The sequence below is a fragment of the Canis lupus genome, chromosome 9 (assembly GCF_011100685.1).
Source record: "Canis lupus familiaris isolate Mischka breed German Shepherd chromosome 9, alternate assembly UU_Cfam_GSD_1.0, whole genome shotgun sequence".
In the NCBI taxonomy this organism is placed as follows: Eukaryota; Metazoa; Chordata; class Mammalia; order Carnivora; family Canidae; genus Canis; species Canis lupus.
The window spans coordinates 35903314-35928030 of record NC_049230.1 but is presented as its reverse complement, the minus strand read 5'-3'; the positions used below and the strand labels follow the sequence as shown (position 1 = coordinate 35928030).

General features: G+C 40.8%; 1 long non-coding RNA gene across 2 annotated transcripts in view; it reads left to right on the top strand.

Moving 5' to 3' along the window:
* Positions 1–24416, top strand: part of LOC106559306 — a 43989-nt gene extending 19573 nt beyond the window's left edge. Inside the window, exons 3-5 of one of the 2 annotated variants that reach the window (XR_005364633.1) lie at positions 18105–18271; positions 22842–22903; positions 23830–24416. This is a non-coding gene — a long non-coding RNA (uncharacterized LOC106559306). The remainder of the gene's footprint in view (positions 1–18104; positions 18272–22841; positions 22904–23829) is intronic. The other variant, XR_005364632.1, reaches the window with a different exon arrangement.
* The last annotated feature ends 301 nt before the right edge of the window (positions 24417–24717 follow it).

The window sequence follows — 24717 nt, the reverse complement described above, 5'->3', positions numbered from 1 at the left end:
TGGAATTATTTTTAAATATTTTTTTTAACCCGGGGATGCCTGTGTGGGTGGCTGAGTGGTTGAGCATCTGCCTTCGGCTTAGGGGCTTAGGGCAGGATCCCTGAGTGCCCGGATGGAGTCTTGTTTTGGACTCCCCACAGGGAGGGAGCCTGCTTCTCCCTCTGCCTGTGTCTCTGCTTCTCCCTCTGCGTTTCTGCCTCTCTCTCTCTGTGTCTCTCATGAATAGATAAATAAAATCTCTTAAAAAAAAGTTTTTTTTTTAAAACCGATATATCTAAAATATTATCATTTCAACATAGAATCAATGAAGAAAATTACTAAGGAGGGACACCTGGGTGGCTCAATGGTTGAGCGTCTGCCTTCAGCTCAGGGCGTGATCCTGGAGTCCCGGGATTGAGTCCCATATTGGGCTCCTTGAATGGAGCCTACTTCTCCTGTCTCTGCCTCTCTCTCTGCCTCTCTTTGTGTCTCTCATGAATAGGTAAATAAAATCTTTTAAAAAAAGAGGAAAGTAAAATTCTCAAAAAAAAAAAAAAAAGAAAATTACTAAGGACATCTTTTATATTCTTTTGTACTCAGTCTTTTTTTTTTTTTTTTAATTATTTATTTGACCCAGAGAGAGAGAGAGAAAAAACACAAGCAGGGGGAGCAGCAGAAGGAGAGGGAGAAGCAGGTTTTCTCCACTGAGCAGGGAGGCTGACTTGGGGCTCGATCTCAGGACTCTGGGATCATGACCTGAGCCGAAGGCAGATAGTTAACAGACTGAGCCACCTAGGTGCCTCTGTAGTCTTTCAAATCCAGTGTATACTTAAAACACAGATCAATTTGCTAGACACATTTGAAGTGCTTAATAGTCATGTGTGGTTAGTGACTATTGTATTGGACAGAGTGGGTCTAAATTAGTGCTTCTAAAAGTGTGCTCCCTGGACCAGCAGTACTGATAAGGGAAAGAAACAAAAACATTCACTCTGGGTCTGCCTTCGGCTCAGGTCATCATCTCGGGGTCCTGGGATCCAGCCCAATGTCGGGCTGTCTGCTCAGCGGGGAGTCCACTTCTCCCTCTCCTTCTGTGCTTGCTCTCTCTCAAATAAAAAATAAAATCTTAAAAAAAAAGGGGGGGAAAACATTCACCTTTAGCTCAGAAGACTAACCTATAGCCTGCATAGTTTCGATAAGGATCAAATACGTGCTGGTTGTTACATTCTTAAAGGGTCTCGTGACTGCCTATAAATCTCACTGATAGTTAATATCAAACTGAATGATAAGCACCAGAGATATCTTGTGAAAGTAGTTTTATGAGTATAACTTTGAAGAAACATTTATGACCTCATACTCCCTGCATGTCCCCTCCCCCTTGAGCACTAAGCATATAACTGCCAGCTTCATACAGCAAAAGTGCAGCTGCTTCTGCCCAGGGGTCCTATTTCCATTAACTAAACTTACCAAGTTATTAACTAAACTTACCAAGTTGCACTGTAAGACTTCTCAAGAATTCTTACTTGACCTTCACACTCAACGATCCTGCAACATTATCCGTATCACCCTAAAAGTTATTAGAAATACAAATTCTCAATCTTTACCCTTGACCTACTGATTTGGAAACTGACAGTAGGGCCCAGCTTAAAATCTGCATTTTAACAAGTCTTTCAGTGATTCTGTCACATGTTAAATTTGAGAACCATTAGTCTAAATCATGGGAAACTGATAGGAGAATCTTTTTTCCTTTACTTTTAAATCCTGGGGACCTGGTAGTAGAAATTCTGTTCTTTTTTTTTTTTTTTTTAAAGATTTATTTATTGGGGCACCTGGGTGCTCAACCAATTAAGTGTCTGCCTTTGGCTCAGGTCATGATCCCCAAATCTTGGGATCAAGCCCCAATTCAGGTTCCCTGCTCAGTGGGGGGCCTTCCTCTCCAGCTCCCTCTGCCTTCCCCTCTGCTCTCTCTCTCCCTCTCAGATAAATAAATAAGGGACGCCTGGGTGGCTCAGTGGTTGAGCGCCTGCCTTTGGCCCATGGTGTGATGCTGAAGTCCCAGGATCAGGTCCCACATTGTGGGCTCTCTGCATGGAGCCTGCTTCTCTCTGACTGTGTCTCTGCCTCTCTCTGTGTGTGTCTCTCATGAATAAATAAATAAAATATTGAAAATAAATAAATAAATAAATAAATAAATAAATAAATAAATAAATAAGAGAGCCCATGCTGGGGGAGGGGGAGTGGTCAGAGAGATTCTCAAGCAGACTCTCTACTGAATGAGGAGCCCAATGTGGGACTCAATCTCAAGATCCTGAAATCACAGCCTCAGCTGAAACCAAGAGTTAGATGCTTAACCAACTGAGTCACCCAGACCCCCCTAAAATTTTGTACTAAACACATTCAACATGGTTCAAAATTTTTTTAAGCACAAAAGTATATACAGTGAAAAAGCTTCCCTTCCTGGGGCACCTGGATGGCTCAGTCAGTTAAGTATCTTCCTTCTGCTCAGGTCATGATCCTGGAGTCCCAGGATCAAGTTCCATGTGGGCTCTGCACTCAGGGAGCCTGATTTTCCCTCTCCCTCTGCCCCTCCCCACTCATGCTCTCTCACTCTCTCTCAAATAAATAAACAAAATCTTAAAAAAAAAAAATAAATAAAAGCTTCCTTTCCCACCCTAGCCCAAACTATCCATTTCCCCTCCCCCAAAACAATCAAAATGATATGTTGGTAGTCAGCATCCAAGATGGCCTCCACCAATTCATACCTCCTGGTGTTTGCTCCTTTGATATTGTGATGTGACAAGAAGCATATATTTTAGTTTTTATCACCAATCCCTGGCCAGAGCTCTTAAAACCTTTGTAATTTTCTAAGTAATGATGGTGCTAGGAGCATATTTTGTTTGAATATTTGGTCTTTGACCTTTTTCTTGATAGAGTTCCTAAGTCTCTTGGATTTCCCAGGTGATAAGAGTATCTTTTGTTCTAATGAGTTGATTCAATGTGTTTGTGGATAGCTTCAGAATGGGCGCTGGTCACCAGAAAGACCAAGCCATGATTAGAAGATCTTTAGGCCCTTGCCCTACCTGAGAAGAGGAGTTAATAATCATACCTACATTAGGAAGCTTCCATTAAAATCCCTGAATTACAGGGTTCAGGAAGCTTCCAGTTTTGTGAACACATCTACATTCTGAGATTGTGACACATCTAAACTGCACGGGGACAGAAGTTCCTCCAGTTGGGACCGTTTCAGACTTCACCCTATGGATCTCTTTGGCTGTAATCTGTATCCTTTGTCATATCCTTTATTACATAATAAAATGGTAATAAATATCAGTAAGTATTTCCCTGAATTTTGTGAACTATTCTAGCAAATTATCAAACCTAAGGATGGAGTTATGGGAACTCCAATTTATAGCTTCAGCCATCAGTAGTATAAATGACAACCTGGGACTTACAATTGACATCTGAAGTCTTGAAGATGGTCTTGTAGGACTGAATCCCTGACTTATGGGATCTGATACTAACTCCAAGTACATAGTGTCAGAACTGAAATGAATTGTAGGACACCAGATGGTGTTGGAGTATTTGTCGGTGTGTGGAAAACCCCCCACATATTTGGTGACTAGAAGTAGAGTAGGAAAAGAGTGTATTTTCCCTAAACAACTCCCACATATAGTCCCCTCTCATACTGTACCAGGACTAGTCTGTATAACCAGTAGTATACTACAGAGATGATGATATGTCCATTCTTTCTTCTTCTTTAAAAAATTTATTTTATTTTAAGGGGGGAGGGGCAGAGGGCGATAGTCTTCAAGCAGACCCTCCACTGAACCCCTACACGGGGCTCAACCTCCCAACCCATGAGATCGTGACCTGAGCCAAAACCAAAAGCCAGATGCTTAACCAGCTGAGCCACCCAGTTACCCCAGCATGTCCATTCTGATGCTGGAGTATAATAAGACGTTATGGCTTCTGCCTTGCCCTCTCTTAGATCACTTACTGGGAGTGGGGTGAGGGGCCACTGCTATGTCATAAATATATTCAAACAGCCCTGCACAGAGGTCCATGTAGTGAAGATCTGAGGCCCCCAACCAATAGTCAGAAAGAAGCTGAGGCTTCTTGCTAAAAGCCATGTCAGTGAACCATCTTGGCAGTGGATTCTCCATCCCCAGTAAGTCTGAAATGACTGCAGCCCCAAATGACATCTGAATTGCAGTCTGATGACACACCCTAAGTCAGAACACCCAACTAAGCCCCTTTTGAATTCTTGACCCACTGAAACTGTAAATAAGAAATATTTGTTATTTTAAGCCACCAAATTTTGGGGTAATATTCTATGCAGTAATAGGTAACTAATATACTATGACCAGAGAATTTTAAGAGTTAACTCAAGGTATATACATCTAGGAAAACTAGGCCAAATGAATCTAAACTACTGCCCTAAGAATATGTTAGTCATGCTAGGTTTTACAAAAACAAGAATAAAAAAAACAATTCTTCCTTAAAGTTTTAAAAATTATAAACATAATGTGTCCTTCTTGTTACACACACACACACACACACACACACACACACAGTACAGAGTTATTTGCAATAAATAGGATAACTCCCTCATCCTCTGAAACTGCCCTGATTACATCTATTCCTGAGTATTAATTCTTCAACCTTTCCTTCCTTTTCATGACATACAAGATATTTTTAGTATATTCTCATTTCCCCCCCAAATCACCCAAAGTCTGTTTCTTTTTAATGCTAGCAGAGGAATAGAGATAGTATAAAATGGAGGTATCATATTTAACCTGTCTTGTCCTTGGACATTTAAATTATTTCAAGTTTTGGGACGACTGGGTGGCTCAGCGGTTGAGTGTCTGCCTTTGGCTCAGGGCGTGATCCTGAAGTCCCGGGATTGATTCCCATGTTGGGCTCCCTGCATGGAGCCTGCTTCTCCTTCTGCCTATGTCTCTGTCTCTGTGTGTGTGTGTCTCTCATGAATAAATAAATAAAAATCTTTAAAAAAATATTTCAAGTTTTCAATATTATTAATAAACAATAAACATTCCTTACATCTTTATATGCCTGTACACTATCTTTAAAATAAATTCCTAGAGGGACTCCTGGGTGATTCGGTGGTTGGGTGTCTGCCTTTGGCTCAGGGCATGATCCCAGGGTCTGGAGATCGGTCCCACATTGGGCTCCCCTCGAAGAACCTGCTTCTCCCTCTGCCTATGTCTCTGCCTCTCTCTCCATGTCTCATGAATAAATAAAATCTTTAAAAATAAAATAAAATAAGTTCCTAGAAATGAAATTGTTAAGTGAAAGAGTATGTTATGTACATTTAAACATTTGATAAGGGATCCCTGGGTGGCTCAACGGTTTAGTGCCTGCCTTCAGCCCTGGACGTGATCCTGGAGTCGTGGGATCGAGTACCACATCAGGCTCCCTGCATGGAGCCTGCTTCTCCCTCTGCCTGTGTCTCTGTCTCTGTCTCTCTCTCTCTGTGTGTCTCTCATGAATAAATAAATAAAATCTTTAAAAATAAAATAAAAATAAATAAACATTTGATAAATATTGCTAGATTTTCTTCAAAAAATTATCACTATACACCTTCAAGAACTGTATCATTGGAGATTTTGTTTTTTTTTTTTTTAAATTTTATTTATTTATTTATTTATTTATTTATTTATTTATTTATTTATGAAAGTCACACATAGAGAGAGAGGCAGAGACACAGGCAGAGGGAGAGGGAGAAGCAGGCTCCATGCACCGGGAGCCCGACGTGGGACTCGATCCCGGCTCTCCAGGATCGCGCCCTGGGCCAAAGGCAGGCGCCAAACCGCTGCGCCACCCAGGGATCCCTCATTGGAGATTTTGAATGCTCCTTTCCCCATCTCTACCCCAATTCTGATTAATGAAGAATATACACCCCCCAAAAAATTAGTCAAATGCTAATTGAAATACAATTATGTTAATATGGATAAAACTCTACTACTCCAATGCTAAGCTATAATTTAGCTTAGGTTTGAGGCTAAAATAAAGACTCTTATTGCTGGCCTGAATTCAGATCTTGAGACCCATACACTCAGGCATTCTCACAGATAAATCAAAGTCAAAAAATGAAATTCCCTTCCTTTTATAAATTAAAGTCCCAAATTCTATTCTCCTCAATTTCTATTGGGCTTGATGAGTCTGTTTTCCAACAACAGTAGCTAAATCTCAAATCCTCTCCCTACCCCCAATAGTGAAGCCTCTCTAAAATACCTCCAAAGTGGAATCAATCCTCCCTGTTGAATAGATCCCAGATGAAGGAGATAGTCTATTGATTGATTCAAGATGTGGCAAGGCATGTGGAGAGGTGGTCCCAAATAATTTTTTTTGTTGAGGAAGAGAACTAGAGTCTGTTTCTCAGTCTTGGCTTGAAAAATAATTGACAGGAGACCGAAGGCACTCATTTCTGCTTCACCCTTTTTCTGTTGTTCCACTGGATGGATAAGAAGTAGAGACTTGATCCTTGGTACCAATGGCTATATTAAGCTATATTACTTAGGGCAAGTAGTTAGAAAGGTGGGGTGTTGTCTTACTGTCACATAGTGATAGCAGAGTATAGTTCTAAAGTATGAATAAACTGTCTTACTTCTCTGATTAAAGACCTCTGGTCTAATCAATGCCCAAATCATAAAGTCTACATTTCTTAATTTGGCTTTTAAAGCTCTTCACAATCTAATCTAAACCTACATTTCCACTTCTTTCATTATCCTACTCTCCTATTTTTGAAATCCAGTTTTCAACTATGCCAAAAAACTGGCCATTGTCTCATTAGGCAACACATGATGAATCATGTTTTTGATATATCTTATCAATACTGAGAGCCTATTTAACCCCGAATTACACAGAATATATCCTCCCTGGGCTGTCAGGCAGCTCAAAGTTAAATTTGATATCTACTCACTGAACTGTTATTACTAATTCTTATTAATTAGCCTGATTATCTTTTCCACTTCTTTGGATCAGATCTCTGTCATTATATTCAAGATTTGGCTTTCTTTTAATTATAAAATTAATGGAATATAGGAAAGAAGAAAATATATTAGTTTTTTAAAAAGGAAATAATGCTGGAGCCTGGGTAACTCAGTCAGTTAAGTGTCCAACTCTTGGTTTTGGCTAAGGTCATGATCTCAGGGTCATGGTATTGAGCCCCACATTGGGCTCCTCACTCAGCAGGGAGTCTGCTTGAGATTCTGGCCCCCTCACTCTACCTCTCCTCTGCTCATGCTCTCTCTCTCTCTCACTCTTCCTCTCCAAAAATAAATAAATCTTTTTTTTTAAAGATTTTATTTATTCATTCATGAGAGACACAGAGAGAGAGAACAAGAGGCAGAGACACAGGCAGAGGGAGAAGCAGGCTCCATGCCAGGAGCCCGACGTGGGACTCGATCCCGGGGCTCCAGGATCACTCCCTGGGCCAAAGGCAGGCGCCAAACCGCTGAGCCACCCAGGGATCCCCAATAAATCTTTTTTTTTTTTTAAAAGAAAGGATACTATTATTTTTAAAAGAACTTATTTTTTTTAAAGATTTTATTTATTTGTTCATGAGACACACAGAGAGGGGCATAGACATAGGCAGAGGGTGAGGGAGAAGCAGGCTCTCCTCAGGGATCCTGATGCAGGACTTGGTCCCGGTACTCCAGGAACACGCCCTGAGCTGAAGGCAGATGCACTTAGCTGCTGAGCCACCCAGGCGTCCCTTTTTTAAAGAACTTAAATGTATACAATTTTACTCCTAGGTATATACCTAACAAAAATGTAGATATATGTGAATTTAAAAATATATAAAAGAAACAATCATAGAATATTATTCATAATAAATAAAAATTACAACCAGTTGTAGACCACACAAATAGATTTTTGGCATATTCAATAAAAATACCATGTAAAAATAGAAATTAACAAACTATAGCAAGATTCAACGTGACTGTTTCTTCCAAACAATGACAACCAAAGAAGCCAGCTGTGAAAGAAAATATTCTGAATGGTTACACTTATATAAAGTTCAAAATAGACAAAATGAATCTAATAGTGATAGAATTCAAGAAGTGGTTACCTCTGGAGAGGATGCTTGTGACTAGGAAGTTATATGAAGGGGCATCTGGACTGTTAATGGGTGCTTAGCAATAATTTATTGAACAACCGATGCAGTAAAAGGATATTGATCTCATTATTTTTAATGGCTCCAGAGTCTTCCATTAGGTGGATGTTTACTAATTTATTTAACTGTTTCCCTTTTATTGGATATTTATGTTGAACTTAGGGTTTTTTTATTCCTATTATAATGCTACAATGGCTAGCCTTGTACATAGATCTTTTTCCATTTGTGTTAATATGCCTGTAAGATAACATTTCTAGTAAAGAACTGATGCTTTAAAAGGAATACATGTTGTAAAGGTTGATGAGCATTGTCATATAACCTTGCAAAAAAGCTGTACTATTTTGCATTTTCACTAATAGGACATGATTGCTTTCTTTCTGTAATCTGGGAATTCACCAGGTAGTATTGGTATTTTACATTGCTGTCTCCCGCTTCTGCATTTTCTCACTTCTGCATTCATTTGTGGTTTTTTATTTTAAATTATTGGTAATGTTGAAAAACTTCTCATGTTATTAGCCATCTGTTTATTTTATTTTTTTTTTTTTTTATTTTTTTTTTTATTTATTTTTTTTTTTTAATTTTTTTTTTTTTTTTAATTCATTTATGATAGTCACAGAGAGAGAGAGAGGCAGAGACACAGGCAGACGGAGAAGCAGGCTCCATGCACCGGGAGCCCGACGTGGGATTCGATCCCGGGTCTCCAGGATCGCGCCCTGGGCCAAAGGCAGGCGCCAAACCGCTGCGCCACCCAGGGATCCCTGTTTATTTTATTTTTTTAATGAGATGCCTATTTGTGTTTTTCTCCTTTTTCTCCCTCTAGGGTGTGGCTTCTTATATATTAAGAATATGGGGATCCCTGGGTGGCGCAGCGGTTTGGCGCCTGCCTTTGGCCCAGGGCGCAATCCTGGAGACCGGGGATCGAATCCCACATCGGGCTCCCTGGTGCATGGAGCCTGCTTCTGTCTCTGCCTCTCTCTCTCTCTCTCTCTCTCTCTGTGACTATCGTAAAAAAAAAAAAAAAAAAGTTTAAAAAGAATATGAACCTTTGTCAAGTGGTGCAAAATATTTCTCCTGGTTTGTCCTTTGGAGTTTGTCTTCATTTAGGGTGATTTTTGGCCTTGGAAGAAGTTAAAATTTCTGTGTGTTCTATTTTGTGTTTTTAATGATTCCTAGTATCTTGTCATACTTGAAGTCGAGGAGGAGGCAAGTTTTTCATTAATTTGTTGGTGTACTGACCATTTTGTATCAATTTTTCCTAGAACACAGTGTACCCTGTGGATGTTCTAGGGGGAGGAGATCAAGGTAATATCAGACAAGTCCTACCCACACATCCTGGGCTGGCCTCCCACATGCTGGCCTGGAGCAAATGAGACAAGGAGTCTAGCTCTTCAAGGCCTTTATGAATGCCTCTTTGATACTGGCCTCTGAAGCCTTTGAAATGGATCAAGGCAGAACATTCACTTTTTATCCACCAGCCACATTGTATCCACCAGCCACATTGTACACCAGCCACATTGTATACTACCTGAGAATGCGTTAGTTCCTGCTCAGTTATATTTTCAAGTCTAGTTTATTAGATGACACTACCCAAATAATACTATGCCAGCTATTTACTTATGTAAAAATCATAACATTTGGAATTTAACATAATGATCCCCTTTCCTTGTATTTTAATGTTCCCTGAAATGAAACTCTTTTACTCCTAGAGAAAAATTAAAACCACTCAATTTTCCCTTTCCCAATTCTGAGCTTTAGCTGGAAAGGTCTTATTCAAGTGCCTTATCAGAGTTTTCTTTGACAACTGCATCTTCTGTCCTACTGTAGTTCTTCCAGCAATTCTCAGGACATTCCAATCCAATTCTGTACTTTTCTTGAGTTTTAGAAGGACACATGAAAATGTTTCAGCATAATCCCCTTGTCCACAAAATTTCATTTCCTAAGCAATAGTGTTTTTGATGATCTAGTAGCAATCTAAATCCACAGGCTAGGTACCAATCTAGCAGAATTTGCATTGCTGGAACCAGAGAATAAGGACAACAAGAAAGGGCTTCCTTATTTTAGATCTGCCATGAGTCTTATCAGTCCCTTCGAGATATTCAGAACATACCACCTATGAAATTACAACTCAAGCGGGAGGAGATCGACCATAAAAAGTTGTGTCACGAAGCATCCAATGGTCTGAGAAGAAAAATTTACCTCACATATAAATTTTCCCTACCCAGACAACAGCACATGAATTACTTTTGTCTCTTTGCAAAAAAGGAAAAGGAAACTTAAAATAGTTCCTCCTCAGATCCAGACTAATAGGAAATTTTTTTCCTATCTTCCAACCTCTTTCATGGTGAGAAGTAGCAGTTTATCTCTCATAACAGAAAACAAAGAAGCATATCTTCCCTTCCTCCTTCTCCTTCCCAGCAGCCAGAACACAAAACCAAACAAATGCAACTACCCAGGAATTTGAGCCTTGATTAAGTGATGATGAAAAGATGAAGCAATGGTCAATTTCCTCACAAGGGGGGCTGCTGTTTAAAGACAACCAGTTTGTGGTAATTTGCTGCAGTAGTCCTAGGAAATGAATACAGGCACTTTTTTTTTTTTTAAGATTTATTTATTTATTCATGAGAAACACAGAGAGAGAGAGAGAGGCAGAGACACAGGCAGAGGGAGAAGCAGGCTCCATGAAAGAGCCTGATGCGGAACTCGATCCTGGGTCTCCAGGATCACACCCTAGGCTGAAGGTGGCGCTAAACCACTGAGCCACCGGGGCTGCCCTGAATATAGGCACTTAGAGTTATTTTTATAATATACTCTTCTAAGTCTTGTCTTGTGGTGAACTTCTAGAGTGAGATCTAAAGTCAACTGGTCTAAAAACTCCCTCTTAACCCAGTACCTCCTTGGTGGAGTGTTAGCCCATTATCCAACCTAGTCTCACACATGACCTTTTGTGGTACTGTCACTGGTAGTGTTGTGGTCCTGTCTGGCTCCCATTTCATGCCTCTCAACACCTGTGTTTTCCCTTAACTTCATTTGCATTCTAAGCCCAGCCACATTTAGCATATGTCTCCGTTTGTAAGATGGGCTATAATATTTCAAATGTTAATATGTATTTCCTTGCCCTTCAGATCACACATACAAATTTTTTTTTTCTTTTTCCAGAAGAATTTTTTTCCACAACCTACAATTAGCTCTCGCTCCCCTGTTGCTTTGCCAAAACAGGGGAAGAGGTGGGAACATCCCTGTGCAATATAAGGAACAAAAGTCAGTAAATTTTGATTTGTAAGTTCAAAGGCCATTTCTGTATTATAAAGCAAGAAATATTGAGAAAGTAGATAAATATAGCCAGCAGGCAAGACCAGATAATAGAGACTGAGAAAATGACTTCTCACTCCCATAACCACCTTCCCATCCTCCCACCCCCATGATGAATTCCAAAGGGAAGAAGAACCCAGTAGAAATAAACCTAAACACACTATATTTTAAATTTTTAAATTTTTTTTTTAATTTATGATAGTCACACAGAGAGAGAGAGAGAGAGAGGGGTAGAGACACAGGCAGAGGGAGAAGCAGGCTCCATGCACCGGGAGCCCGACGTGGGATTCGATCCCGGGTCTCCAGGATCGCGCCCTGGGCCAAAGGCAGGCACCAAACCGCTGCGCCACCCAGGGATCCCCACACTATATTTTAAACATGAATTAAGATAAACTGAATTTGGCTGCCTTAAATTGGCAAGATTGTTTTCTGCCTCAGGCAAGATGAGGACTCAAGATCAGAAAGTACAATTAAATTGTAGAGAGTAGTTCTATTTTATACACATCCTGCACTTGCAGGAGCTTCCTCCTGCGCACTACTGCCTCACTTACCTCACCCTACCACCAACCCCACTATTTAGTTGCTTTCAGAGAATAAATTTCTTTTGTTTTAAAATATTTTATTTTATTTTAAAGATTTATTTATCTATTAGAGAGAGAGAGAGAGCACAAGCAGGGAAAGGGACAGAGAGAGAAGAAGGAAAGAAGCTCCAGCAGACTCCCTGCCCAAGCAGGAACCCGACATGGGGCTTGATTTCATGACCCTGAGATCAAGACCTGACCTGAAATCAAGAATGACTCAACCAACTGAGCCAGCCAGGAACCCCTAAGATTTTATTTTTAAGTAATTTCTATGCCCAATATGGGACTTGAACTTAAGACTTTGAGATCAAGAGTCACAAGCTCTACCCACTGAGCCAGCCAGGCATCCCTTGAAGGGTAAATTTCAACGATTTCCTGAACTTTGGTTTTTTCTGGGAGGAGACCCAGCTACTTCTGAGAGTACTACTTGATCCTGTTTTGTTAAATCTTTCAGGTCCCTCCCTGAAATGGTAACAATGATGAACTGCCTATTTTCCAAGACCGTTATAGTTGAGTAAAGGTTTTTTTTTTTTCATGTCTCCCTACTTGTAAGCACAGCCTTTCTTTCTGATAGGGTCCTCTGCTCCCTCACATGCTGATAACCCCTAATCTACTCTTTGCCAATTCTGTATAAAAACTGCTGATTGGGGGCGCCTGAGTGGCTCAATTGGTTAAGTGACCAACTCTTGATCTCAGCGCAGGCCTTGATCTCAGGGTCATGAGTTCAAGGCCTGCATTGGGCTCCACACTGGGTATGGAACCCACTTCAAAACAAAACAAAACAAAAATTGCTGTTTGTTTCTTCGTTTAAGATTTCCTATAGTTAAAAAAAAAAAAAAAAAAAGATTTCCTATAGTTAAAAATATATATATATATTTCCTATAGTTGGGACACCTGGGTGGCTCAGCAGTTGAGTGTCTGCCTTCAGTTCAAGGTATGATTCCCAAGTTCCAGGATCAAGTCCCACATCAGGCTCCCTGCGGGGAGCCTGCTTCTCCCTCTGCCTATGTCTCTGCCTCATTCTGTGTGTGTCTCTCATGAATAAATAAATAAAATCTTACCAAAAAAAAAAAAAAAAAAGATTTCCTATTGTCATTCTTTTTTTCTGCCAGAGGCCCTTCCTCCGTCTTTCTAACCTAACCCATAAAGCTGAGGATTCCAAATGCAGATTCTCTTTAAATGAAATTTCATAAACCTAAAGGCCAAAAATATCACTCATTTCCTCCCCCTTTTTTTCAAGAAGCCACACATGGTTCCCATGGATTCTTCCACTCATTGTTGAATGGACACCATGGATGACTGAAACCCAGAAGTGTAAGGGGTTATCTAACAACTATTCAGAATTCCTAATCAGCAACCAATAAGAAAGTAGTGAGGGTTTATCAGTTAAATTCCTTTGGATGTTAACAGAAAGTGACTGCTACATACTAAGGGAAAGAAAAGAAAAGCAGCTGAAGCAACTCACAAGTCTTGGAAAAAAGTAGTCTTCTTTTTTTTTTTTTCCATTTTGACCATTTCAAAATGTACAATTCAGTGGCACTAATTACAATCACAGTATTGTGCAACATCACTACTATTTATTTCCAAAACTTTTTCATCACCCCAAACAAATTCTGGGGGAATCCCTGGGTGGCTCAGCAGTTTGGCGGTTGCCTTCGTCCCAGAGCGTGATCCTAGGGTCCCAGGATCGAGTCCCACATCGGGCTCCCTGCATGGAGCCTACTTCTCCCTCTGCCTGTGTCTATGTCTCTCTGTGTCTCTCATGAATAAATAAATAAAATCTTAAAAAAAAAAAAAAAAGCCTCTCCCTTAAAAAAAAAAAAAAGAAAAGAAAAAAGAAAAATTCTGTACTCATTAAGCAATAGCTCCCCATTCCCCCATCTTCCAGCCCCGGGTAACCTCTATCCTATTCCTGTTTCCATGAACTCGGCTACTCTAGGTACCTCATGTAAGCAGACTCGTACAATATTTTTCCTCTTGTGTTTGGCTTATTTCTTTTAGCATGATGTTTTCAACAAAAAAACCAAAATATCTGTTTGAATTCCTGTGTCCAATTTTTATGGTCATAGACCCAGAGATGGACTGGCTGGATAATAGGCTAATTTTGTGTTTAATTTTTTGAGGAGCCACCATACTGTTTTCCATAATTTAATCTTTTAGTAACTTTTTTTTTACTGTGACTTAGAGAGTATTTCTTAAATATGATCATGTCAGAAATCTTAGGATGGATAAAATAATCTTGTCTTTTTCCATTTCTGAAAAAAAGGGGGTGATTTTGCTAGGATTACATTGAATCCATAGATAGCTTTAAGAAGTATTGACAGCCTATCAATATTAAATCTTCCAATTCATTAGATGGAATGTCTTTCAATTTATTTGGGTCTCTAATTTCATCCAGTAATGTTTGATAGTTTTTTTAAAAGATTTTATTTATGTATTCATGAGAGACACACAGAGATTGAGAGAGAAAGGCAGACACACGGGCAGAGGGAGAAGCAGGCTCCATGCAGGGAGCCCGACGCAGGACTCGATCCCGGGACTCCAGGATCACGCCCTGGGCCGAAGGCAGGTGCCAAACCGCTGAGCCACCCTGGGATACCCTGTTTTTTTTTTTTTTTTTTTTTTTTTGGGATACCCTGTTTGATAGTTTTTAATGTATAAGTCTCACACTTCCCTGGTTGAATTTATTCCCAAGTATTCTATGCTTTTTGATGATATTGTAAACAGAATTTTTTTGTTTGTTTTCAAGGAGCTTACTGTTTATTAGGAGTGTATATATGGGGGATCCCTGGGTGGCTCAGTGGTTTAGCGCCTGCCTTTGGCCCAGGGCCTTACCCTGGAGTCCCAGGATCGAGTCCCACACTGGGCTCCCTGCGTGGAGCCTGCTTCTCCCTCTGCCTGTGTCTCTGCCTCTCTCTCTGTGTCTCTATGAATAAATAAATAAAATATTTTTTAAAAAAGGAGTGTATATATACAAGAGATCTTTTATAAAATTGAGGTGTAATTGACCTATACATCATATTGGTTTCATGTGTACAACATAACAATTTGATAATTGTATACATTGTGACAAGTGGGGATACTGACCACTATACTAATGAGGAAGGAGCTGATAATTGTTTACATTGTGAAATGATCCTCACAGAAAGTCTAGTTACCATATGTCATTATATTTAATTACCCCAATTTTTTTCTTGTTGATGTGGACTTCCAGGATTTATTCTCTTAGCAACTTTCTTTTTCTTCATGTTTTTCAAGATTTTATTTATTTATTCATGAGAGACACACAGAGAGAGGCAGACACGTAGGCAGAGGGAGAAGCAGGCTCCCTGTGGGATCCTGATGCAGAACTCTATCCCAGGCCCCTGGGATCATGACCTGAGCCAAAGGCAGATGCTCAACCACTGAACCACCCAGGTGCCCCTCTTAGCAACTTTCAAATATGCAATACGGAATTATTAACTATAGTCACTATGCTGTACACAACATTCCCATGAGTTATTTGGAATTGTTTTCTTAATTTCCTTTTTATTGTTTGTAGCTCTGGTATATAGAAATAGAACTGATTTTTGAGTATTTATTTTGTATCTTGCATAATTACTAATATCATTTATTAGCTCTAACAGTTTTTTTGTGGATTCTTGAGGATGTTGTACATATAAGATCATACCATCTGCAAATTGAAATAATTTTATTTCTTCCTTTCTAATATGGATACCTTTTATTTCTTTTTCTTTCTTAAGTGCTCTGTCTATATTGGAAAGAATAGGCACTAGAACACGCAGGCCCCTCAGAGAAGTCCTTGGTATGCTGCACAGGGCATCTCTACTCTAAACTGTTTCTATGTGTCTCCATACAAGATTGCAATTCCTGGGGGATAGACTGCTGTTCATGTGTTCATGACTGCTGGTGGCCTAATCCCTGCAGATGAGGTGTTATGATTAGCCTGGTTTGGTCATATTCCTTCTGCCTGGAACATGAGCCTGCTACCTGAAGAAAATGATGGCAAAGATGCCAAGCAGATAAAAGTAGCAAGTACTTCAGTACTTGAGGGTCCCACAAAGAAACCACCCATCTGGTCTGTATAAATTTGATTGAGGTGTCTCTTTTCTTGTTGACTTGCTAGAGATAAGTTACAGATCAGTTCTTGGTACTTTCCTATCCACTGGGTGGATTAGGATTTCTGTGAGGCAATAAGAAAATTCCCTGCTTTGGATCAAAGCATTAGACCTAATGTCTAATATTACCCCAAGAAAAAAAAGAGGGGGGGAAGTTCAGGTGTTCCTAACCAAACAGAACCTACCTATGATCCTGTGAAACATCAGGATTCAGTCCATCGTATGCTAAAGTCTGGAACCCAGATGACACCTGAGTCTCTATTGCTTACTATGGACTAGCAACAGAAATCTCTCTTACATCCTGACGACATTTAGTATCTTTGTTTTCTGCTAACATTTGTCCTCAAAGGACCTGGTTTCTTCAGAAGAGGCACTCTGAAACTGAATGTCAACTTTAGAACTTTGGATCATTCCCCAATGTGGCAAGAGCAAATCTTGCCACATAATTTTATCCCTTCTATTTTGAAAATGCCCCCTGGTGGTCAGAACTAGAATAGTTTCCATTGTAACAACCCGTTACAACAAAGTCACTGGGGATAATAGAGTGTGCACAGGGGGTGAACTAACCCACTGCTTGGGTCCACTCACCATGTAATCGAGCCTATATGGCCTTTGATGACCATTACCTTTTCTCTTGTCTTTTCTGCTTCCCTCTAAATTAATCACATTACAATCATTAAGAGGAAAATACTTGTTCCAATTCGTGTTATCGTGCTATCACAAGTTGTTAGCTCTTGTGGTAGCAACATATTTTGGGGAAGCAGTAAAGGTTCAGGTGCTAGGCAATTACAGGAAGTTAGTAATTAGTATATTCACTCCCCAACAGCATAGAATACCCATACCCAGCAGGAAAACCACTAAACCAAAAATCCTGAAGATCATGTAAGAATTCAATAGATGCCTTATTGTTAGCAAAAAGTATAAATCATGGCTCTCCCCACACATAAGAGTAGCAACTGAAAGCTCTGGAAGTCTTTTAAGCAAACCTATTCCTTGACCTCAGACATCGAACGGTTATAGACAAGATCCTTGAAATCTTCTCTTGAGAAATGTCAGAGGAAAACTGAAATCCACTCTGCATTTAAACAGAAAAACTAGGGGCAACTGGGTGGCTCAGTTGGTTAAACATCTGCCTTTGGCTCAGGTCATGATCTCAGGGTCCTGGGATCGAGCCCTTCGTGGGGCTCCCTGCTCAGTGGGGAGCATGCTTCTCCTTCTTCCTCTGCTGTACTCCTCTGCTTGTGTGTTCTCTTTCTGTTAAATAAATAAATACATCTTTTTTAAAAAAGACAGAAAAACTATCTGAAACTTACGCAAGTACTTGAAATGTCAAATTATCAGTTGCTGCACTTTTACTGAGTCAATGGAAGCCCTTTTGTGTTTCTTCCCTCTTGTTGATCTATCCTAGGTTTAGCGGAATAGTACATTTCTCCCTCTCTCCCAACCAGGAATTTCATATTTGAATATTGTCAGTTGTAGAAAATGACAGAAATAAACCTCCATTCCAAGTGAGATCATCTATAATAGTTTGTGATGAAAAAGTTTTGGAAATCACAGGAGGGGGTCTGTGGCATACCTCTGGGCTTCCACATTATATTCCCTTGACTCATCTCTGGTTGCAGTCCCAGCTGTGGTGGATATAGTTCCATGTGAGCTCAGAGGTGTGTAACACCCACAGTGGCCATGACCATATACAGAAGCCCTGACAACATTCCCCAATGCCACAGGAGTCTGCTAGATCCATAGACACATGCAGTCCAGGGCAAACTTATCCAAAGGGGAATGAGAGGGGATGATGGTCCACCCTGCTGGCCTGCAGACGGATCATTCTGGGAGGCATCCTATAGTTTCTCAGAAGGCCCTGGCTGACCAGAGCTTCCATTTCCCACAGAAACAACCTAGGTAATGGCCCTTACATAATCTTTTCCCTCATGTGATTATTTTCCAAGTAAACAACTTTCATTCAATTCCTTGTCACAGGTTCTGCTTTCAGGTAAACCCAAAAGTTGTCATTGATATTTGAGTTCTCTGTACAGAAACCTGGATATCTTGGCACTTGGTCCCTCTAGAGAACTATGGCTGGGGAGATGTGGCAACAAACTGATGGTTTTGAGTATGGAATAAAATACTGCAGCAAACAGAGACAGGTAAGGGAGGAGTGAAAATAATTCAGACCAGGACAAGGCAGAAGAGGAAGGGTTTTGATGGAATGGGGAAAAGGGTCTGTGGGCGTCCTGGACAATCTGAAAAGGAGCATACACCTTCACTCTAGAAAGGAGACCAGCTCAAGACTGTACTGAGGCTACACAGACATATCACTCTTTCTTTCTATTCTTCCCCTAATTCTTATTCTGATAGCTCCAGTGAGTCTCCAACACATTCAGGAACATGCAGTCATGGGTATTATCCCCCCTCCAGGGATGATATATGGCAAGTATGAAAATTCTAAGGAGAGAAGGGAATGCATGGTTCAGGCCCTATGACCAAGGATCCCTACCTAGCTCATTTCTACCCTTCCTTAGCCCCCTATCTCCCTGATTTTCTTGATACCCCACTGATCATCAGGTAGACTTTCATGATAGGTTAGAGGAAGACAAAAGCCACTGAGCTCTTCACTTTGACCCTATATATTTGATTCTTAAGTTCAAGAGTTGTGGCTCAGCCTCCGTGCCAGGTCACTTTTGTATGCTTATAGGATCACACTATTATTACCACTTTCTCCATTTCTTCCTCTAATTTGGCCAGAGGAGTAATTCTCCTCTTCTCACATTCCTTGGGAATGGGGTCCTGGGTCTTGTCATTCATTCTCTAAACTTACAAATTAAAACCCATTAGGAACAGGAGGTATTCTCTACTTGGATGTCTGCCAAGGGAGTCTGTGTGAGAAGACACGCCTTCAAACCTCAGACAGTCTATGACAGTCTCAGCTTTCACTTTCTGCTTATAAAGACTCTTAAAGTCAGCCTGAAATTAGTGACTAGGACCTTCTCCATTCCCAAGTCTCTCCTGAGCATGTGCACAGCCTTTTTTTTTAATATAGCTTCAAAATACTTTTATTTCTCTACTTTTGCCTTACTCCACCAACTCACACATTTGTGGGAATTTTATTCTTTATTAGTCAAAGAAATGTGTGTTTACTCACCATACAGCTTTTTATTTTTATTTATGTATTTACTTATTTTTAAAGATTTATTTTTAAGTAATCTCTATACCCAAGGTGGGGTTCGAACTCATGACCCTAAGATCAAGAGTCACGTGCTTTACCCACTAAGCCAGACAGGTGCCTCTACACAGCCTTTTAGATCCCCTGGAATATGATGTAGCTTTTTAGAGTTACCTATGGTTATCTAGTTCTTCAGGGTGTACTCTTAAATGCCCATCTTGTCTCTTGCTAACCCCAACGAAAAGCATAACCTTACCAGCAGCAATGTTGCCAGTAGATGGCTATTGTTTTGAAAATGTGGGGCCCCTGGGTGGCTCAGTTTGGTTAAGTGTCTTCAGCTCTGGTCATGATCCCAGGATCCTGGAATCAAGTCCCACATCGGGCTCCCTGCTCAGTGGGGAGTCTGCTTCTCTCTCTCTCCCTTTGCCCCTCCCCCTGCTTATGCTTTCTCTTGAGCTCTCTCTCTCTCTCTCTCTCTGAAATAAATTTATTTATTTATTCATGAGAGACACACAGAGAGAGAGAGGCAGAGACATAGGCAGAGAAAGAGAGGCAGGCTCCATGTAGGGAATCTGATGTGGGACTCGATCCCAGGACTTCAGGATAACGTCCTGGGCTGAAGGCAGGCACTCAACCACCGAGCCACCCAGGCATCCCAAATAAATAAAATCTTTATAAAAAAGAAAGGAAATGCTTTGTTCCTTTCATTTTAAAAAAATTTTTATTTTTTTATTTGACAGAGAGAACACAAGCAGGTGGAGGAGTGGCAGACACAAGGAGAGAAAGAAGCAGACTCCCCACTGAGCAGGGAGCCAGACTTGGGGCTTGATCCCAGGGACCCTAGGATCATGGCCTGAGCCATAGGCAGACGCTTAGCCGACTGAGCCGCAAGTCCCCCTCTTTCTTTTTTTTCTGCTGAGCTGAATTCTGAGTCAAATCTAATAGCCAGAACTACCTAAAGATAGAGATTTTCCAGGGAGCTGAAAAAAATATTGGCTGTGCTCTGGGGATGTTGCTTTTAACTGAGCCCCACAAGAGGTCAGTCCTCTACATGGGCTGTGAGACCGCTGGCTTTTTGTGGCTACCATAAACTGAGCTGGGGAGGGAGGGTGGATAGAAATAGCATCCCATCCACAAGTTAAAATACCACAGATCCCATTTTCTAACCAAAGTTCAGTAATTTCTCCTGGATAGATGACTTCCAGTTTGTCCTGGGGCTCTGGTTAATTTCCAAAGTTCTAAAATGGTTCATTTTAGTTGTTTTGCCAGTATTTGTATTGTTTTTGTGGAAAAGTAAGTTCACTGAAGTCCTCATTCTGCCATTTTGGAAGTTTATCTCTAGGCAAGCTCATTCCTAAACATGGTTCTTCGCACATATTCTACATCTCTGTAGTAGCAGAGCTTTTTTTTTTTTAATTTTATTTATTTATTCATGATAGACACAGAGAAAGACAGAGACACAGGCAGAGCTCCATGCAGGGAGCCCGATGTGGGACTTGATCCCGGGTATCCAGGATCACGCCCTGGGCCAAAGACAGGCACCCAAACCGCTGAGCCACCCAGGCTGCCTTGTAGCAGAGCTTTTTTTTTTTTTTTTTTTAATTATTTATTTATTTATTTATGATAGTCACACAGAGAGAGAGAGGCAGAGACACAGGCAGAGGGAGAAGCAGGCTCCATGCACCGGAAGCCCGATGTGGGATTCAATCCCAGGTCTCCAGGATCGCGCCCTGGGCCAAAGGCAAGCGCCAAATCGCTGTGCCACCCAGGGATCCCTGTAGCAGAGCTTTTATTTAAAGTTTGTGCTGCTTCCACCAGACTCAAGGTCAGATCTGACTGAGTCTTCACAGCATGATTTAAACTTATTCTGATGTGAAATACCCCAATTATCTTTAAAGTGTATGGTTCTCTTAAATGGAACTTCCACAGGTCATTTCATCAAGAGCAACACCCTAGCCTGCTGTGCAATAGAAGACTGCTTACTGATATCAGATCCTGGACAGAAGGTGACAACTTGAGGGGTCCCTGGATGAGTCAGTGGGTTTAGCATCTGCCTTTGGCTCAGGTCATGATCCCAGGGTTCTGGGATCAAGCCCTCCCTGTGTCTGGCTCCCAGCTCAGTGGGGAGTCTGCTTCTCTCTCTCTCTCCCTGTGTCCCTCCCCTTGCTTTTGCTCTCTCTCTCTCTCTCAAATAAATAAACAAAATCTAAAAACAACAACAACAACAAAAAAACAAACACAAGGTGATAACTTGAGTACTGTCAATTCTCTGTATGACTGCCTTGGCTGAAACAAATCCCAATAGATTCTTCTGGTCCTGTTTTTATTCATCCTATCATCCAGGATGTGTTCTTGATCCATCACTGCTATCTTTGGGGAAGGGAAAAGCATCATGGGCTATTTATTTGGAATAAGGTGCTAATCTCTCCTACTTAGCTCTGGACCTTTCATCTGGCATTAGTTGAACTCATCCAGGCCGTGGAGCAGACATCTTAGTCCCCACCCCACCCACCCCCAAGAATCAGTTCATATCATCTCCATTGTCATTCATGCCTTTATGACTGAGACATGAACTGTACCTTTGTTTGTTTGTTTTTTTAAGATTTATTTATTTATTTATTCAGAGAGAGCGAGAGAGAGGCAGAGACACAGGCAGAGGGAGAAGCAGGCTCCATGCAGGAAGCCTGATGTGGGACTCCATCCCAGATCTCCAGGATCACACCCCGGGCTTCAGGCGGCGCTAAACCGCTGAGCCACCGGAGCTGCCCTGAACTGTACCTTTTGGGGTTCTAGGCACTAGTCTGACAAAAGCTTTCTGTCTTTAATTTTTATTGTCCTCCAGTGATTGAGAGTTAGTGAAAGACATATATGTCTACTCCCCTATGTCTATGGAACTGACTTAAATAATCAAAAGAAAATAATGCCAATGATGAAATGATGGAAGGGAGATTATATATATATCACAATCACAAAAGAATTTCTGCTAGATAATGGTCCCCTTGGACTCAATGAAAGGTAAAAACTTATCATTTCCAAGAGAATAGTGCAGTATCACGAAAACTAAGCAGAGGAAATCCTGGCAGAGCCACACTAGTACCTACTAATCAAAGAAATAAAATCTCCTAGAAAAAGCTGTTTTTTGAAGGTTTGGGGGCCATTATTACTTGGAAACTGACTTGATGCTACAGATCAATAGCACCTGAGGGCAGTTGCAGGGTTTAGAAAAGGAGGTCATGAAAATAGAAAAACTTGTGGGGAGATCTTTCCCTGATTGTACATCTCATTAGAGCAGGTAGTTATCTCAACACTGGGAGAAGTTTCCTTATTTTTAGGGGCAACTGACCCCGTGAGGCAGCTACTCTCAACTCAACTTACAAAACAGCCAGGAAGGAAGCCATAACACCCGAATCCAAAACAGGAGCCAGGCCAAACAAAATTGATACCAAAAACTATTACCTGGGGCAGCAATTTGAATAAACAATGGAAAAAGCTTCACTAAGACAAACTTCTAGAAAAGATGACCTATGACTCTGACTTCCTCTTACCCTGTGCAGGATGCTGAAATGCTGAACTGATGATTTAAACCCACATGATGAAGGACTCTGACAGCAACCAGGTAAATAGTGAGGGACCCAGGAAAAATAAATGCACAACATTTTTAGTCAATTATCATGACTCTCTAAATCAGGGGTCGGCAAGATTTTTCTTAAAGGGCCAGATAGGTAAACATTTTAGGCTTTGTGAGCCAAGAGACACAACCAAGGCAATTATGCAGATACTTATTTAAAAAAATATTAAAACCATTCTTAGCTTGTGGGCTGTAGAAACAAAACAGGTTGCTGGCCAGGTATGGCTCATGGGCTATAGTTCGCTGATCTAGACTTACCCTCACTCAAATATGAACAGTTCAGGAAAACACTGGGTCTGTGACCCAGTGAAAAAGATAAACACAGCATACACAAGAGATAGATATATTGAGGCACATTTGGTCATGACAGCTACTTAAGCTGGTTTGAAATCCCATTGAAACCAGCTTAAGGAAAAGATTATTAGCTCAGGTAATTGAGGATGGGTAGATCAAAAGGAGGAGAAACATGGTCTTTTTATCCTATCTTTTTTCTTAGCTCTTCTCTATGATTCAGTCACTTTCCTTCTGCAGATGTTAAAAAAAAATGTATTATGTCAGAAATCTGGATTAAGTGAAAGATTTGGGGAAAATGAAAATTCCCAAAACTGACCAAAAAAGATTGGTACAAAGGCATAACATGAAAGTGATTTAAAAACAAGTCAAGAATGAGCTGCAGAGTGAGTAGCTCTGCATTTAAGGGGACTGGAAGTGAGTGGGGGAAGCTTGGAATGGTGGGAGATAACAGGAGGACACTCAACCAAGGACAATGTGTGAGGCTCTTGAGCATTAGTCTGCATCTGCAGATCCAGAAATTTGTTACCAGCATTTTTCCTCATAGCATTCCTCATCATTCTTGGTATGGGGCAGAGAAAAGGGCACAGGATTTATTTCAGAGATGGTGTTTTGATGTGCAGGTTGATTGAAGAAGGAAGGGATGTGAGGAAGGTGAAAGTGCTTCTGAAAGAGTATTTGAAGTGACAAGCCATGGAGGTCAGACTGAAGAGTGAAAAGAAGCGATGCAACAATGGGGCTGATGCAACAATGGGGCTGATAAGTCGGCAAGAGAAGAAAGATCAAGAACCTATAAGTATTTGTTAGTCAAACGTCAATAAAGCTGGTAAGACAAAAGAAACAATAGGTCTCCGTATGACCTGAGAACAATAGTGGTGAAGGTTAGAGTATGTTGGAGGTGGAAGAGAGAGAATGGTAAGTCAATTGGAGTCAAAGATTTCCAGTGTGGAGTAGTTTCTAGCATGGTCATGTGTGAGTCTAAACCGGAGTGAAGGATGTATGTCACTTGAGTAAGTCATGAAAGTGTGAGGTTTGGGAGTTGAATGGTTCTCCCAAAGTGAAGTTATCAGAATGCAGGCACAATATGGGGTTTAGAGGTAGATAAGAGCCTAGAACTGCAGGCTCTTCTTATAAATGCAGAATAGTAACTATAAACTGGAAGATAAGAAAGAAAAGTGGTAGGACACTGAGGTAACTCATTTGGTTAAGCATCTGCCTTCGGCTTAGGTTCTAATCCCAGGGTCCTGGGATGGGGTCCCCCACCAGGCTCCCTGCTCAGTGGGAAGTCTGCTTCTCTCTCTCCCTCTGTTCCTCCCCACTGCTCTCTCTCTCTCTCTCTCACACACACACACACACACTCTCTCTCTCTCTCAAATAAATAAAACCTTTAAAAAATAAATAAAAGTGGTAGAAGAACTTGTACCCATCTGAGAGGAATATTGGTTTGATAATAACAGAAAGAAGAAAAATTCAAAATACCCGTCAGCCCTTACGATCTGTGGATTATGGGA